The sequence below is a fragment of the Meriones unguiculatus genome, chromosome 3 (genome assembly GCF_030254825.1).
Source record: "Meriones unguiculatus strain TT.TT164.6M chromosome 3, Bangor_MerUng_6.1, whole genome shotgun sequence".
Taxonomy (NCBI): domain Eukaryota; kingdom Metazoa; phylum Chordata; class Mammalia; order Rodentia; family Muridae; genus Meriones; species Meriones unguiculatus.
In genome coordinates, this window is record NC_083351.1 from 30,838,614 (window position 1) to 30,851,560 (window position 12,947).

The following is a 12,947-nucleotide window of genomic DNA, read 5'->3' on the forward strand; positions in this document are numbered from 1 at the left end:
TTTGTACCGCTCTTGCTCTTGGCTTCTAGGCAACCTTCCCTGGAGGGCCACCAGCTTACAGCAGCTAAACTGGCCACAACTCCAGCCAGAGGAGGTGGGTTCCTTTGGGCTGGTCTTGGGGGAGATGTTCCTCTCCCAGCTGAAAGGGAGTCCCATCCCGCACACCTACCCACACTCCCTGTGATGTGCGGCTTCTGACTTGCTTTTCTGTCGATTGCTCAGGACTGTCCTCTGATGTCTCTCCCACTGGTTCTTAGGAAACAGATGGAATTTGTTTTTTGTTTGTTTGTTTGTTTTTAGTGAATCAGATAAACAACTCCCATCCCCCTCAAAAAAAAAAAAGACACAAACCTTCTATGATGGTGTGGTTAACATGCAGATCCTAGAATGGCTGAGCTGGGCTCAAGTGCTTGTGTACCGCAGCTCAGCTGTGCAGCCTTTTTCACATCGTTTAGCCTCTCCGAGCTTGTTGTTCTCCTCTGAGGAATGGGGTTAATCATAAATACCTCGTTGTTGCTGGTATTAAACAGGATCTTCTGAAATACTGAATCTCGTGCATAGCTCAGTGCTCTGGGCTGACGGTGGAACACACAGAGACGGAAGGATCTGCAGTGAACAGAGCTTAGTGGGTGGAGCCAGAAATGAACCAAGAGAAAGAAATTCACTGGAATAAATGGAAGGCTAATGTAGGCTAGATGGAAGGTGCTGGAATGAAACTTCAGAACTATTTTAACTGCAGGGATGAGGACTTTCAGAGAATCCAGCGCCCTCTTCTGGCCTCCACAGGCACCTGCACTTACATGACATCTCCACACACAGATACTTTTAAAAATAAAATACACCTTTTTTTTTTTTTTAAGTTGTCCAAGGCAGCATAGATAGTTTGGTTGACAGAGTACTAACCTAGCATGCACAAAGCCCTGGGTCCAATTCCCAGCACTGTAGAAACTGGACATAGTATTATAGGCCTGCAATCTGAGCACTGGAAATGTAGAGTCAGGAGAGCCAGAAGCTCAAGGGCATCCTGGGGTCAGAGGTCAGCCTGGACTTCATGAAACCATGCCTAAAAACAATCAAAATAATTAGCCCTCTGTCAGATGTGGAGCTGGTGAAGCTCTTTCCCCATTCTGTAGGCTGTTGTTTTGTCCTAATGACCATGTCCTTTGCCATACAGAAGCTTTTCAGTTTCATGAGGTCCCATTTATTGATTGTTGATCTCAGTGCCTGTGCTATTGGTGTTCTGTTCAGGAAACTGTCTCCTGTGTGAATATGTTCTAGGCTAGTCCTCACTTTCTCTTCTGTTAGGTTCAGTGTATCCGATTTTATGTTGAGGTCTTTGATCCACTTGGACTTGAGTTTTGAGTGAGGTAACCTAGACCCAGACCCAGAGAGACAAACATGGGATGTGCTCACTTGTAAGTGGACATTAGCTGTTAAGGATAATCATGCCACAATTCACAGACCAAGAGAGGCTGAGTAACAAGAAGGGCCCAAGCAGAGATGCGTGGACCTCCCTGGGAAGGGGAATTAGAATAGATTTTGCAGGTGGACTGGGGGCAGATGGGTATTGGAACAAGCGGGATCAGGCTGGGTGTGGAGTGAGAAAGACAGGTGATTGGAACTGAGGGGCTTTGGAGAGGCAACATACAAACCTGGTGCTGTGGAAACTTCCTGGAATCTATGAGAGTGACCCTAGCAAAGTCTTCAAGTAATGGGGGATACAGAGCCCAAACTGGCCATCTTCTCTAACCAGGCAAGGCTCCCAGCAATGAGACTAGGACATCAACTCAGCCACAAAGCCTTCGACCTACAACTGTCCTGTCTGTAGGATGTGCTGGGGTAATGGTGGCATAGAACATGTGGGAGTGACCAATCAATGACTTGTCCAACTTGAGGCCCCTGCCTGGCACTGCCTGGATGACCAGGAACCAGAGGCAAGACAGTCCAGAGACCCAGGATAGAACAAAACATGACTGGCAAAAAAAAAAAAAAAAAAAAAAAAAAGTCAATGAAATGATTCCTAATGATGTTCTGCTGTATTCATAGATTGATAGCCTTGCCCAACTGTCATCAGAGAGGCATCACCCGGCAACGGATGGGAGCAGATTCAGAGACCCACAGCCAAACACTAGTTGGAGCCAGGGGACCCTGGCAGAAGAGGGGGAGGAAGAATTGTTGGAGCCAGAGGGGTCGAGGACAGCACCAGAACACGGCCCACAGAATCGGCTCAGCATGGCTCATAGTGGCTCACAGAGACTAAAGCCACAAACACAGACCCTGTATATGGTCTCAGCTAGGTCCTCCGCATTTACCTCATGGCTTGTAATTTGGTGTTCTTGTGGAACTCCCAACAGTGGGAGAGGGGGTTATTTATGACTCTTTTAACTGCACTTAAGACCTTTTTCCTCATCCTGCGTTGCCTTGTCCAGTCTTGATGTGAGGGTTTGTGCCTGGTCTTATTGTAACTTGTTCTGCCGTGTTCAGGTGATAAGGAAAATGGAGTAGGAGTGGATCTGGGGAAAAGGGTAGGTGAGAGGAGTGGAGGGAGTGGAAACTGAGGTCAGGAAATAATGTATGGGAAAAGAATAACATAAAATAAAGTAACTTCAAAGTCGCCCACAGATGAGGATGCCTTTGACACATAGCACATGTGAAAACATGCAATAGAACACAGAAGTGAGTGGTTTGTGCTATAAGAGGGGACCTGGGAAATATGGAACAGGAGATGGGATCAGAAAAGCTTTCCTAGCAAGAGTGAGACTTTAATTTGGACACAGAGAGGAAGCAGGAGTTCCCTGGAGAAAGAGACCCTACCAATGACACAGCACCAGTCCTGGCGGTGTGCTCAGGATCAGAGCAGGCTCAGAGCACTGGAACAAAGAGAACACCACGACAGAGGCCAGGCCAGGCTGAGCTTTTGAGGCAGCCTTAAGGACATAGGTCATTAATAAAAGTACCTAATGCAAACAAACAAACAAACAAAAATAAAATGAAAAAAGAAAAGAAAAAAAAGAGGGCTGGAGAGATGGCCCAGAGGACCTAAATTCAGATTCCCAAGACCCATGTGGCAGTTCATAGCTGCCTGTAATTCCACTTCCAGGGAATTCAGTGCCCTCTATGGCCTCTGTAAGGACCCCCACACATGGCTTAAACACACATACACATAAGATTAAAAAATAAATCTTCAAAAGCTGCCAGCAAGGGTATGTCTGGATGAGATTTGTATTTTATTAGTTTATTATTATTATTGTTGTTGTGAGTGTGCATGTCTTAGTTAGGGTTTTATTGCTGTGAAGAGACACCATGACCAAGGCAACTCTTATAAAGGAAAACATTTAGTCGGGGCTGGCTTATAGTTTCAGAGGCTTAGTTCATTGCCGTGATGGTGGGAAGCGTGGCAGCATCCAGGCAGATATGGGGCTGGAGAAGGAGCTGAGATGGAGGAGTTCTGCCTCTTGGATCTATGGGCAGCAGAAGGAGACTGTGTGACTGGGCGTAGCCTGGGCATATATAACCTCAAAACCCACCTCTTCGGTGGCATGCCTCTTCCAACAAGGCCATACCTCCTCCAACAAGCCTGCATCTCCCGCTAGTGCCACTCCCCATGGGCCAGGCATTCAAACATATGAGTGTATAGGGGCCATACCTATCCAAACCACCACAGCGCATGATGCCTGTGTGAGCAAGTGTGCCGCAGCAAGCGTGTAAAGGTCAGAGGACCATTTTGTGGAGCCTGTGCTCTCCTTCCACCTTGCGTGGTTTCTGGGATGAACCTTAGGTGGCCAGGGTTGTACAAGTGCTTTACTTCATTGAGCTATCCCAATGGTCCAAAATTTACATTTTATTTTTCAAGCATGACTCTGGCTGCTCAGTGAAACACGGATTGTTGACTGCTGTTTGAGGTTGCAGTTCTTCCAGTCTGGAGGGCCATGCTGAGCTTGGCGGCAAGGTACGGGACTCCCTCTCCCCAGCAGGGCCTCCTGCTACCTGCCTGACTTTATCTGGAGAGGATTTCTAGACATAGATGTCCCTAACCATGTCTGATATATGGCCTTTGACCCATCTCCCTGCCAGCTCTCCCCTCCCTGCACCTATAGGATAATTAGGTAGTGTGTTCCCGTTCAGATGATAGGCGTGTGCTGTTTAATGCAAATCAAGCATCCTTGAAATGTCTAGTTTTAACCAATTATGTTCACCTATCCTTGGAGACCCCTCCCCCCCAAGAGGTATACAGCCTTTGATCTCTGGAATTAAAGCTGAACTAGCTCCCTGAAGTGGTTCCCAGAGGGCATGATCTCCACATAAGCTCCCCAGCCTTCCCAGCCATGTGCCTCATCTCATGCCCCTCCTGACTTTGGGAGCTGGTGGGAGGCAGTCCTCCAGGCAGGAGGAGAACCACAGGCAGGAGGATTATACAGAAAAGGAGTGAAAGTGAAATACATGCCCATTAGATAAAATGAGAGATTTCCTAGGAAGATATAAACAGCAGACTTATAACAAATAATGGACTTAATTAGGAATGAAGAAACTCCCCGAAGGAGCTCAGGGGCTTCCCACCATCCCAACACCATTAAAAAAAAAAAAAAAAAAAAAAAAAAAAAAAAAAAAAAAGCCCAAATCAAAGTACTTCTGATTTAAACACTAAAAATGAGCAAACTTAGAATCCATATGGAGTTGCAAGATATCCAGAATAGTCAAGACAAAAGGATCAAGATTAGAAGGTTCACACTTCCAGATTTCAAAACTTACCACAAAGCAATAAAAGCCAAGACACTGTGGGCCATATATAAGGACAGGCAGGTGCAGAGCTAAGAGCCCAGAGGGCTTGCTGCACATGTGTGAGGGCCTGAGTTCACTACCCAGTGCCCAGGTGTGCTGCTGTATACCCATGACCCCACTGCTGGAGAGGCAGAGACAGGAGAATTCCTGGGACTTGATGGCGAGCCAGGCGAGTCTTGTTGGTGAGCACTGGGTCCAGTCAGAGAGTCTGTCTCAAAAATAAGGTAGGGAGGGCCAGTAAGATGGCTCAGTGGGTAAGGGCACGTGCCACCAAAGTCTGGCAACCCGCGATCGGTTCCTGGGTCTCACGTGGTGGAGAGAAACAACTCCCAAAATTTGTCCTCTAACCTCTACATGTGCACAACTGCGCATGTGCAAGCACACACACATACAAATAACAAGTAAGTCACTAAGTAAATGTAGTTACCAAAAAGTTAAAAGAGTGAAGGCAAGGAGATCAGCGCAAGTCTGATCCAAGCATGATCATGTGACATGGCGGTGTGGTGGCAATGAGCCAGAAGAAGCACCTACGGAGGAGGATGGGAGGGGATGGGAGGAGGAGGAGAGCAAGGAAGAGTCTGGGACTACTGCCAACCTTCTGTCTCTATGCCTGGATCAGTGTCTACCCCTAAAAGAATAAAAACAGATAATTGGTACACGTTCACTGCCAGATACCGTGTCTAGCGCTTCTGCACACGTTAAGTCTTCCTTTATTCAACACCCCTGCTGGGCAGGTATTACCGTTACCTGTCTACAGAAGAGAGGCTTCTCAGAGGCTTCACAGTCTGACAGTGAACAGCAAGGCTAGGATTCCAACCTTGATGCCCTGGCTCCCAAGTGCCCCTTGACCACAGTGCAATGCTTTGTCTCTAGCATAGCAGGACAGAACTGATGTGGTCACTGGACATTTACAATTTACTGCAGGTATGTTGAGCCCATGGTACATGGTAAGGTGGCAAGAAGGCAACTTTCTCCAGTAGGAGGGTCCCGCGCTGCCTCTATGGACCCTAAGGACCACAGCCCCCACTGTGAACTACAAGCAGAGCACAGCCATAAATTTCAGTCCCTCTGCCTCAACTACTCTAGCTTCATTTCCCTCTGCTTCACTCCTGGGCTCCGTTTTTACAGGACATGGCCTGGGCAGGAGTTGGAGCAAGGGACTGACCCAATGGAGTTAACTTGATTCCACAGAAGCAATGGAAAAAGCCAGAAGAAAAGCCTTCTTAGGCAGATCCCTAGGAAAGGCGAAGCTGGTGGGCTCCTGGTCTGAGGGGCCTCACCACACACAGTCCTGGCTGTAAAATACGGAAGTCACATCACCCTGCCCTGAGTCATTCACTCCCTCCAGCCCTCAAGGAAGGGGGTGATTTCCTGCAAGGCCTTCTGGGCAGCGCAGCTCCTTCCGCAGGGAGTATGTCTCTTATCTCACCCTGGCCTTCTCGTATTGGCAACCTGAAGCTGCTGTAGTTGGACAGTCTCCTCTTTCTTTGGATTTGGACCTTTGATTCAGAGGCAAGAGAGCAGCTGCTTAAGTAGGGCGGCTCAGGAGCCAAGATGTCTGGTGGAGGGCAGGAGACAGGGCAGAGAGGACTGTGCAGGCTGCATGCCTCCAGCCACCTCCCTTGGGGATGCTTCATGGGCATGGCTGCTCCTTTTTCCACTTACTGACGTTGCACTCCTTCTGAGCCAGGTTTTGGACTCAGCCTCCGACTTTCAGAAGGCCTCGTGCCCAGCAGGCGATTCTAGATAAACGGGCACTGTTGAGAAAAGAGCCACAAGGTGATCTTTGGCCAAGGTGTCTGCGTAAGGGTTTTTAAAAATAGCCTTTAGGGACTGGAGAGGTGGTTCAACAGTGAAGAGCACTTGCTGCGTTTCCAGAAGACCGGGATTCTGCTCCCAGCATCCGTGTCCGGCAGCTCACAGCTCCAGTTCCGGGGAATCCCGTGCCTGTGGCCTTCCTGGGGACCTGCACTCACACACACAAATCCACGCGCAGACACGCACACCTGCACATAATTAAAATGTTATCTTAAAAATATAGATATAGCCTTTAGAGACAAACAGGCCTCAACTGAAGACTCCGTTCTCCCCTTGGGGGTGACTCTAGACTCCTTCTGAGCCACGGCTTCTCTTCTGGAAAGAGAAGGGCGAGAGTGCAAAGCAGGGCCGTGGCACAACACGTGCATCATTACGTGCATCACACTTGCATAACGCGTGCATCGCCACAGTGCTGCCAGCAAGTGCGGGTTAGTCTCTGGAAGCTGAAGGAGAACGATAAAGAGAGGGAGTCCCCAGGACGAGCACACTCCCACCCACCCTTACCCTGGGGTAGTCCCTCCTTGGGACTCACACCTCCCCTAGCTAGGGTAGAGATATAGCACAGCTACTCACATATAAAAACTCCCCAGCAGCAGGCAAGGATCCGCTGGGTCTACAGGCCAAGGAACACCAAATCTTCACGACAAACGACTAAAATCAGGAGAGAGAGGCACGGACCGCATGCCTCCCCACAGAGGCACACAGTTGTGTGAGGACAGGAAAGGGAAAGGTGCGTGTATTCAACCTAAAGTTCTCAGAGCTCTTTGGGGCCACTTTTAAAATTGTATCTAGGGCCATAGTGGCGGCTCAGTGGTTAAGAGCTAGGGGACAGCCCAAGCTCGGTTTCCGGCACCCACATCAGGTGGCTCTCAACCTAAAACTCCAGTTCCGTGGGATCTGACACTCTCTTCTGGACTTCTTGGGCACACATACACATAAATAAAAAACTCAAGATCTTCCTCCTTGAATCTCCTGAGTCCTGGGATGACGTGTGTGGGGTACCACTCTCGGCCCCTCTGCTTTTACCAGAGCCCTCACCGGATTCATACCCTCACCAGCGCCAACTGGAACTCATGCTCTCGATAAAGTTTCCATGAGTACTGTCTACTCTCAGCTCCACAGGATATCTTTTCTGTTGTTCCCAGGGCGCTGAGGATGTAAGATTTGGAGCAGGATACTCTCACATGTTGTACTGAAGCTAACATCCACAGAATGGAGACCGAGCTTACATCGGAGTGGGCACCACTGTTCTGAGGGCCAGGGCTGCCACTGAGATTCCTTATCGCCGGCCCTCCTCCTAAGCCTGGCTCTCCTCTCCTCTGCCCCACCAGTTTGGTAAATTTCTCTCCCTTATTGCCTCCTATCAAAAGCATGCCCTCCTTGTTTTAAAGCAAGACCCATCACTTTGCTTCTGATCACACAGAAAATGTAGCCTCTGAAAGGACTATAAATTTGAATTTCTGCTTTTTAAAAATTTTCTTTTTTATTCATGTATATGGGGGGGGCTTGCTCTCAGAGGCCAGAAGAGGTTATCAGATCCCCTGGAACTACAGATGGCCAATGAACCATTATGTGGGTAGTGGGATCTGAACCCTGGTCCTCTGCAAGAGCAACAAGAGCTGAGCCATCTCTACACACACATCCTTTAAGAGAGAGGAGGAAAAACCACTTATTTATTTGTGTGTGTATGTGTGCATTCTTGAGTCACAGCAGGCATGTGGAAGTCAGAGAATAATTTGTGGCAGTCTGTTCCCTCCTTCCACCATGTGAGAGTCTTGGGGAATCTAATTCAGGTCTTTGGGCTTGGTGACAAGATCCTTTAATCCAGCCATCTCCCTGGCTCTCTGTTTTTAGTTAGCCTGTCCCTTTGTTACAAGTAATTGGAACATAAGAAAATATTCCCAAGAAGCAGGAGTTGAGAACAGGTCTAGAAACACAAAGAAAGTCCCAATAGGCAGCTAAGTTAGAAAGATTCTATGACTGGAGAAGTCATAACAATGGGTGGAGGGAGTCCTCAGTTTGGACTGATGTAGAAATTAGAAAATAGCACATTAGGAGGAAGAGATCTCAAGCACAGAAGATGCAAAGGTGAAAAGGGCCCTGGGTTCCAGCATGGAGGAACAAATCTAAAGACCATGGAGAGATCTGAAAAGATTTTAAGCAAGGAGAGAATGAAAGGATATTTGAGCCTCAGGAAAGACACCATGTAAGAAGATACCATTTGTAGACTGTCAGAGTGGCAAGCTTAAAATGATGTTGACAGGGCTAGGGAGATGGCTCAGTGGGTAAAACCCTTGCTGAGGACCAGAGTTCAGACCTCCAGAAGCCACGTAAGAGCCTGGGCAGATGTAGCTGTTGCCCGAGTGTTTATGAAACAGACACGAGGGGTCTCTGAGGAAAGCTGGCTAGCTGCACCAGCTAGAATTGGCATGCTCAGGGTTTATCCGGAGATCCTGCCTACATAAATAAAATGGAGGGTGACCAACATGTATACCCAGCATCAAGTTTGAGCCCTCTACATGCACACATATGTAACTATACATATAGGATCATGCATACACATATGCACACAAGACACAAACACATGCGAACAACCATTTGAAATAAATATAATGACATCGGTCAAGGAGAGGGAAAATACAATGTTCTGATATGCTTATATATGTAGAATCATTTCAGAAGGATGTTTTGACAATGTTGAGAAAGAGATGGAGAGATAGGTAATTCTAGAACCTCGAACTACCTAAACTTAGACTTCCTGATGATAGAACCGGCAGAAGGTGGGAAATCTGGACCATCAGGGAGATAAAGAGCAAGAACACAGTTTTGGGTTCACAAGAGCCAATTCTCCTCCCAACCTCCTGTTCAATGGCATCTTATTTGGGAGCTTCAAACCACTGCCTGTGGTAGAAGGACTTGTGCCACAAAAATCAGCAAGTGGCAGGAACAGGACTCCCTCCTCCCTGAGATCTGCTGCTTCGGTCAGTCCACGGCCAGCAATTCCAGGAGGTCTCCAAGCAATAGTCACCCAGAGACCAAATACCAGCTTTGTGTGTGATGTGCAGGTATTCACCTGTGTGTGCTCTTGGAGGCCAGGGGACAGATAACAAAAAGTGTTGCTCCTCACATGCCGGCACCTTTTTTTATTGAGACAGGGTCCATCACGGGCCTGGAACCTGCCAAATAAGTTCTTTGATGCTGGGTTTACAAGCCTGCACATACACCACCTCGCCTGACTTTTTCACGGTCTGTGCAGTCCCTGAATGTCCCAGAACTCACTATGTAGACCAGGCTGGCCTCAGACTCACAGAGAACTGCCTGTCTTCTGCCTCCCGAGTGCTGATGTGCAGCCACACCTGGCTCGCCCGACTTTTTCTCCCATGGAATCAAACTCAGGTCTTCCTGCTTACATGACAGGCTCTTTACCCCCTGAGCTATCCCCAGTATGAACACCAGCTTCTGTAAGCCAAGTCTGCTGCTCTGGACTGGACCTTGGGGCCTGCAGGACCTTTTCACCAAAGAAAGCAGAATTATGTGGCTTCTGTTCCCTAGGCCTGCGCCAGACATGAAGGCCTGAGGACAGTAGCTCTTTCTAGCTGCACAAAAGCGGAGGAAATGGGACAGGGACAGGGACAGATGGCTGAACCTCCTCCTCCGCAGGAGCCAGAGGCGCCCATCTCCGCCCTCTGACAGCCAGAGAGTCCCTGGTGGGGTCTATGCTTAACCACTACTGCACTGCCTCCCTTGGAAGTCCTAGAACTCGGTAGGGACTTGGATACAGGAGGAGAGGGAGAAGGAAGATTTAAGAATCACCCTTGGGTTTCAGGCTCACACGCCTGGGTAGCCCATGCGAGCTGCAGAACATAGAGAAGGCCCACAAGGGCATACGAAGGTGATAGTTCTGCCGGGGGCCTGATCAGTTTAAGCTCCAAGGACGAGCAAACAGAGGTGTTTAACAGCAACTGAGATTGATTAGGTCACGGGAGTTGCTGGTTTATAAAAGAGTCAAAACAGTGCGATCGCTCAGACAACACGAAGGGCTAAGTGACGGCATGGGAACCGGAAGACTCAATAGAAAGAGAAGGCACGCATGGGAGAGCGTGGAGAGAGTGCCCCTGGAGACAGGAGGAAACCAGGAGAAATGACACCGCAGAACAGAAGGAGGGATACTGAGTGCTGCAAACTCCTGAGACCTAGTGGGCTTACAGTGATGATGGTTGGTAGGCATAAAGAAGGAAGTGGTGGGGCCGGGAAGTTCAAGGCTGCATGTGCCAACTCAGGCACGGCCTCATGAACCATCAGGAGGTATTTGAGTTATACTCTAAATGCTATGAAAAATCATTCAGGGATTTCCGTACGGGAGTGGAGACACGGGATAGGCATGTTAAACATTCCAGTCTGGGGCCAGTGAGATGGTTCGGCAGGTAAGAGCGCTTGTCTCGAAAGCTTAGTGACCTGGCTCCGAATGCCAGATCCCATGGTAGAAGGAGAGAATCGGTTCTCAAAAGTTGTTCTCTAACCTCCACACACTCTGTGGACACACACACACAAGCACACACTTCATATTTACATGCTAATTATAAATTAAATAAAATAAAAATTACTTTTGAAAGGCACATCTTTCTGCTATGCAGGATACAGGAGAGAGGGCAGGAAGAGTGGAGCCAAGGAGTTAGTGGAAGCCAGGGCAGTGACCCAAGTGTCGGATAGAACAGGAGGGCTGGAGGGGGTTACAAGTGTGCAGACTCAGGCCAAAGCACTTGCTAATTAATTGGATATTGGAAAGATAGGAGAAAAAGAGCAGTCCAGGAGTATTAATGTTTAAGGTTTGAACACTGAGTAGGTGGAGGTGGCATTTAAAAAGATGGCAAGATGGGAAACAAATGGCAAAGGGTTAGGGATAGGAACCAGAATCAACCAATGAATCTATCTCTCTTCCCTCCCTTCCTTTCTCTGTATGCTCCTCCCCTCCAATCTATCTCTCCCCTCACAAGAATGAGAGCTTTCAGAACCAGTATAAGAACTACCCTTCTGGTCCAGCACAGCCAGGAGGAAGCCTGGCTCCCATCCCTTCCCTTCCTTTCTTTTTTTTTTCAAGACAGGGTCTCTCTATGTAGGCCCGGATGGCCTAAAACTTTGCTTGCAGAACAGACTGGTCTCAAACTCACACAGATCCACCTGCCTCTGTGCCCCAAATTCTGAGATTAAATTTTGGTGGGCGGTTACACCAGGCTTTCCCCCCTTTATAAAGGTTCTTTCACTGTGTCGCCAAGGCTAGTCTCAAATTCATGGGCCCAAGTGATCCTCCCTCTTCAGTCACCCAAGTAGTTGGGATTATAGGCAAGCAAACACACAGAGCCTGGCCATTTGTTCTTGCATTTGGCTTTTTAAGGTAGGGTGGCCTTCCTATGCAGCTCCGGAATTCCTTATGCAATCTAGGTTGGCCTCAAACTCCAAATCCTCTTGTTTCTACCCTCTGTGAGCTGGGCTTATTGGGCATGCAGTGAAGCTTGGGCATCTTAGATATTAGACCTACAAGTAGGGAAAATAAGCAATTGGCTACCCAAGTCTGGAGCCCAAGTATGAAGTCATAACTAACTTTGACGTCATCAGCATCTACCACATACCAAAAGCCTGGGACTGTGAGGACATAGAAATTGTGTGTGTGTCCTCTCTCACTTGTTTGAGGTTGGGTAGTTCTATAGTTGGAAAGAGGATGGTGGACATTTAAAGTGTGACCTCTGGTCTTTGTAACCTGAGAGCTAGGAGGAATAAGGGCTAGACTAGCTGATTTCATACAACTGGAGAGGAAATGGTACCAAAAAAAACAAGGACTGTACAGGAGGCCTGAAAGATTCCCCTCTTCCTGTGCCCAGCTCCTAAAATTATGCTTGATGACATTAAATCACAAGAAAGAAGAAAGGCAGAGGACACTTAGTTTGCAGAGCCACTGCTGGGAGCACCAAGGAAGCTGAAGGGACATATGTGGGTGTCAACACAGCCCTGTATGCGCCTCCCCTCCAATCCATCTCTCCCCTCAGCCAAGAAGCAGAGCTTTCAGAATCAGTACAAGAACTACCCCAGTGGTCCAGCACAGCCAGGGGGAAGCCTGGCTCCCGTGAACATATCATACACTCTCCCCTGCTATGAAATGAAGCAAGCACAGCCAAAGAGCTGAGACTAAGCTCTCCTCATTCTGCGCAAGCCACTGAAGACCATGCCTTTCAAACTCGACTGTGTACGGAATCATCTGGGATTTTGCTAAATGCGTTCGTGCAAGTAGGACCCAAGGGCCTGGGATTCTACATTCTTACCATATTCCCAGTTTCTCTGTCACCGCTGTCTAATGG